Source organism: Delphinapterus leucas, chromosome 19 (genome assembly GCF_059928025.1).
Source record: "Delphinapterus leucas isolate spDelLeu-1000000601 "Yukka" chromosome 19, BTC_Dleu_Yukka2, whole genome shotgun sequence".
Classification (NCBI taxonomy): Eukaryota; Metazoa; Chordata; class Mammalia; order Artiodactyla; family Monodontidae; genus Delphinapterus; species Delphinapterus leucas.
In genome coordinates this window covers 15,678,958-15,685,045 of record NC_143147.1, presented here as the reverse complement: position 1 = coordinate 15,685,045, position 6,088 = coordinate 15,678,958, and positions in this window count along the sequence as shown.

Below are 6,088 nucleotides of genomic sequence, written 5' to 3'. Positions count from 1 at the left end.
ACCAGCATTCCTTAATTCTACTGTGTGCAAATCCCCAGTTCCCTCCCTGGGCCCGGGCCCTCAGCCACTGGCACAGGGTTTCTCACACTCTTTCACAAACCACCCAAACGTACTTCGTAAGCCAGTGACACCGCCCATTCTGCCCAATCTTTAGTGGGCTTCTGGGCGTTTCAACAAATATTACCCACAATATTCCATATTATATACGACCTCCCTAAATTCATATAAAAATAACTTCCCAAATTTTATTCTCAAACTACTTAACTCCCAAATAAAATCTCAGCCTAAGGAAAACCCTAGATTCCAGGACCACGGCCTTAGGAATGCTAGAAATCCTATCCTTACTGAGTAGCCAGGCCTGGACACCCTAAACTCCACTAACAGCTTTATTTTCATTAGCAATTTGTGATAAAAACTTAGGGTAAAGGGAATAATGAAGCTGTCCCATTATATGGCAGGACAAAAGATAGTAGTGACATCAAAATCAGGGCCTGTCCATCTCGTTTGCAGCTATATACTGAGTGTTTAGCATAGCATTTGACCCCTCATCAGTATTCAATAAGAAGATGCGTGTTGAATGATTTAGGGATGAATTGATGAATGAAAAAAGTTAATATGGTAGAAAATGTGTTTTATCCTTGTATTTTCGTGTGTTGACTTCTGTATTTCAAGACCCAGCACTGTAACTGACACATAGAATATAAGCAATAAAATGTGTTGAAAGAATGAATGAGTCCCCACTATTCTAAGAATAATTTTAAGACCAACACAGACCCCATATCTGCCAGAGGTATCCAGAGGTGAAAGCCTGGATCTCAGCTAGTGGTAGAGCTGACAGGATTTATCTAGTTTTAATAATTTACAGCTCATCCCATTACATTTAGGCATAGTACCTACATGAGCCATACAATTAAATGTTGACTGAAAAACAATGCACAACCTAGAAGTTGAGAATTATGTTTTATGTGGAAGACATACTGAGGACTGAAATCAGGAGACAGCCTCTCAGATAGCTCTGAGGGACTGTTCTGAAGAGCTAAGGGAGGGCACAGGGTATTTAGAGGTTCTTGCAAAAAAAAAAAAAAAAGACAGGTAGTTGGAACATCAAAAGATTACTGTTAATTAAAGAAACTAGACATCTTAAGTTAATAAATGTAGCACTTTTCTATATATGGTGAGATGCAAGAATCTGGTCTCCTGGAAATCATTCCCTTGATTTGCACTTGAATTATCTAGGGCCAGTATCCTGTTTTCTCCATCCTGAATCCCCTCAGGGTGCGGCTTTGGGTGTGGCTTCAGTGGCTGATGGCTTGATGGCTATAACATCCTGTGTTACTGATAAGGCTGGCTACATTCTTTCTCCACATAAATGACTTGAATATGGATAGTAAATCTGTGGATTTGCAAAACGTAATTCTTGGAGCATTTTTATAAGGACAAAGTTAAGGGCGATTTCAGAATCACTAGTGGCTAAAATTGCTATTTATACTTTTCCACTGGTAGGTAGTAATCTGCTGTTGCTGTCTTCAGTATTCCCAAGGGATAACAAAAGCCATTTAATTCAAGAAAGAAAGGTAAAATTTAGCACAATGCAGCTTCCACAAAACCAAACACACACCCAACTCTCTCAGATATGAAGTAGTAATCTAAAATAGAATCCTGGAACTAATTGCAAAACAAGAGCAAATGTACTCATATTGGATAATTTTATTCTTTTATTAATGTTTGATACATATATGTATTTATTATTAAAATTCAAAGTTGCTGTATGGAGAAATAGTTTTGTACCAATAGTGTCTTTGTATGTGTTTATCAATAATGTATGAGATTGCCTCCTATGCTCCTTTTCTTTTATGGGGGGGGGAGGGGGTGTGTCACGCTACGTCAAGGTCGGGAGTCAAACCCGCCACGACTGTCCATGAGGGGTTTTCCCGGGTCCCCACTTCAGGCCGGTGAGGGTGGCCAGGGGCAGCCGAAGACGTGCGTACGTGCGTGCGTGCGTGCGTGCGAGCCTGCGAGTCCACGGGGCGGGCCGCGCGCGCCGGGAGTGTTTCAGCCCGGCCCCCGGCTCATTGTGGTCGCCTCACGCCGGCCCGAGTTCGCAGCAGCGCTGGAGGCCCCGGGCCTGTGACCACAAAGAGGGAGCCGGGGGTCGGACGGGAGCGCTGCGGCGGCAGCTGAGGCCCAGACCAGGCCCCCCTCAGCCTCCCGCCTGCCCGTCTGCCCCGCCCCCGCCGGCGGCGCCGCGCCCCTCCCCCAACCGCCAGACTAGCGCGGTGCGGGGCCCGCGCGCGAAGACATGGGGGAGAAGCTGGAGCTGAGGCTGGAGTCGCTCTTGGGGACCGAGCCCGCCGTCTACCCGTGGCCGCTGCCGGTCTACGTAAGTGCCGTCCGTCCCCTCCTCCCGGACCCCCGCTCCTGTTCCCCCACGGCGCGCGCTGAGCCCACCGAGAAACGGAGCGACTCGAGTCGCCAGACCCTCTTTGGAGCCCCCCTTCCCGCCCCGCCGTGGTTCTCCGCGGCAGTTTCCAGCCCCCGCGCGCAGGGTGGGCAGAGGGGAGCCGGCGCCGGCCGGGGGGCACAGACTCGGCCGCGGGCAGCCCGCGCTTCCGAGGGGCGCCCGAGCCGGTCTGCGGTTGGCTCTGCAGGGCTGGGGACCCCGGTCCCCCCGGTCCTGGAATGTCGGCGGGCTTGCCCTTCTGTGCTTTAGGATCTGACATGTAGGGTTTCTTTTTCCTGGTAGTTTATTCTTAGCGCTGTCAACGTGCTTAGTTTTTTTAATTTTTTTTTATTTTTCAGGGCACCCTTTCCTCCCTCTCTCCAGTTTTTTTGTGTTTCTGTTTTGTTTTGTTTTAGTCAGGCATTTTGTCCCTCTGATCTTGAGTGGGTGGGCTGGCAGGACACTTGGAGAGGAGGCGTTCTGTCCCCTGATCTTGAGTGGCCTTTGGAAAATGACAGGCCAGACGGAAATTTACACAGGCGTCCGGTGATTGCAGAAATGCAGGGTGTCCGGCTAGGTGGGCGCCCGGCCTGTCGTCCCCCGTGGCGGCGTGGTGCGCGTGTTCCTTGTCTCAGGGTTTACGCTTGGGCCCCGCAGCCCAGCTTCCAAAGGGAAAGCGCAGCGGGCGCCTTGGGCCGGCGCCTTTGGGGCGCCCTTTCGTGCGCTCGGCTTGCGGGGGACCGGCCTCCAGGCGACCCGGCGGGGAAGCCCGCGCGACCCGGCCCTCGCGCGGGCTCCGTGTGTGTCAGTTTGTGGAAAGTGTGTCGCGCGCGGCCGGGGTCGGGGTCGGGACGCTGGGACCACCTGGGAGCCGATGTAGAGGGATATGATTTCCATTTTCAAGGCGCATTCATCCTGTGCAGGGAGACAGCCTAACATAAAATTTGCCTAACAAAAACTATATTAACAGGTGGAAAGACTATCTCCCAGTTGAACAGCGGATGCCTGGGACTCGTTTCATTGCTTTCAAAGTTCCTTTAAAAAAGGTGAGCAAAAGTTAATACCGTATTCTTCCAGAAATCTGAATTCACCATATAGAGCCCTGGCTCTCAACCCCGTCGTACTCCATTTTCCCTTTTTATAGCAAATACTTTTTAATACCTCTTTTACTATCCAGAAATGGGATTCATAGACAAATACAACCAACTTTTGTACTTAATTAAAAAACAAAAAAAAAACAATGCAATGCCCTAACTATAAATAAAGAATAAAGTAATTTATAAGAAAGTAATATGTATCTCAGTATGTAAATGTTTGGGGATGACTATACTAGAAATAAAGAAATAGTCGGTTACTTGTACCATGAATGCAATAAACTGTGGACTTTGATTGATAACGATGTGTCAGTGTTGGTTCATGAATTCTAACAAATGAAGCACACTGGTATGGCATGTTGATAATGGGGAAGGCTGTGTGGGATGAAGGAGAGAGGGTGTAAGTGGGAACTGTGTACATTTTGCTCAGTTTTGCTGTGAATCTCAAACTGCTCTAAAACTAGTCTACTAATGAAGAAAAAAAGTGTGTGTTGCTGACACTTGAATAACCAAAGAGATCAATGGAACAGGGTACATGTATAAGCCAAATACATGAAAGAATATTTAGCAGTGAAAGCCATCCTTCCTATATGTAGATATTCAAGAAGTATTTATTTCTGTGTCTATTTTCAGGCACTCCGCTTGGAGCTGGCAATACAGTGGTAGGCAAAATTGATGTGGTCCCTGCCTTCTGGGAGTTTAGAGTCAGGTTAGGAGACCAACATGAAATAAACAAACATAGAAATAACTATATAGAAGTGAGCTTATTTTCTTCCGTCTAATCTCTCTGGAAGAAAGGATTGTAATATCGCTTGTAAGCTGCAGAGGAGGAAACTTGACTTTGAATCTCATATGTTAGCATCCCAGGGTTTGAATAAATGGATAACATAGTAAAGGATTTTAAACATATGTTCTTCCTTATTTTATTCTTTCTGACAGAGTTTTGAAAAGAATCTTGCTCCAGAAGAACGTTTCTCCCCCTTGGATCTCTTAACAAAATCCAAGGACAGAATGAAGAACTTGGGCTGATTATTGACTTAGCAAATACTCGCCGCTCTTACAAGCCAGAGGTAAATGGAAGGCGTAATTGAAAATGACCTTCTTTCTGATACTGTAATAATTCATAGTAGTTCAGTAGTTATCATCTTATGCTAAGGTGAGTCCTGGCCTTCTCTCGTGGGTTCAAAAAGGGAAGCTAGTGGTTTCCTTAAATACACATTTGTAATTGCTGTTTCAAAATGAGATGAAAGATATGAATTGAACTATAGTATTTGGCAGTAGGCTCTAGATATGCTTAAGAAATTCTGTAAGCTTCCATGTTCTACATTTTGAAAATGAAGTAAACTTTTAGTAGTTACAGTAGTATCCTAAAAAGAAAGAAAGGTATGTCCATTATGTCTTTAGCACTTATGTTAAGCAGTTGCCTGAGCATGTTTAAGCATCAGTGTAAAAGACAATTGTTCTCTAAGTTTTATGCTTCCTTTTCCTGATGCCTTCTGATATAGTACAGAAACCCATCTATTCTCTTGGCCCATGTAGGACATTCCAGTGCAAAAGAATTATCCTCCTTCTGACCTGTTCCATGGCCTTGGGAGACAGTAACACCTAATGTCTTTTAATATTTGTAGAGCAGTTTGCCATTTAGAAAGTTCTTTCATATCCATTGACTTAGTTAATCTTCACAGCAATCCTTTGCTCTTGAAGTGGAAGTAGTACTGATATCTCCTACTGAGTGCTTACCCTGCACTAAGCTCAGAGGATAGACAACTACAATTACTAATTTTACAGACGATGAAACTGACTCTCGGAAAAGGAAGAATTGAAATTTCAGCTCTGTTATTGCTTTTTTTTTATTGTGGTAAAATATAGAGAAATCATATTTCTTTTAACCGTTTATAAATACGCAGTTCAGTGGCATTAAGTACAGTCACAGTGCTGTGTAACCATCACCGCTGTCTAGAACCAAAACTTTTTCATCATCCTCAACAAAAACTCTGTAACCATCAAACAGTAACAACCCCATTTTCCCTCCCACCAACCCTTGGTAACCTCTATTCTATTTTCTGTCTCTGTGAATTGGCCTATTCTAGGTACCTCGTGTAAGTGGAATCTGCAGTATTTGTCCTTCTGTGTCTGGCTTATTGCACTAAACGTCGTGTTTTCAAGGTTCATCCATGTTATAGCACGTAACGAAATGCCATTTCTTTTTTGGCTTAGAAAATCCCATTGTGTGTACATAGACCACAGTTTGTTATTCAACGGTTGATTGACACTTGGTTGTTTTCCACCTTGTAGGTATTGTGAATCATGCTGCTGTGATCATTGGTGTACAGATATTTGTTCAAATCCCTGCTTTCAGTTCTGTTAGATGTGCAGCGTAGGTAGTAGCAGAGTTGTTGGATCATAGCCTACTGCCAAATACTAAGCTGTACGCTTAACCTGTGAGAAAGTGCCAAACTGTTTTCTACAGTGTCGTCTTGTTTTTAAACAATTATCACAAATTTTAAGCATATACAAAAGTATAAAACTACTGTGAGTGTTCCTTGTATACCCA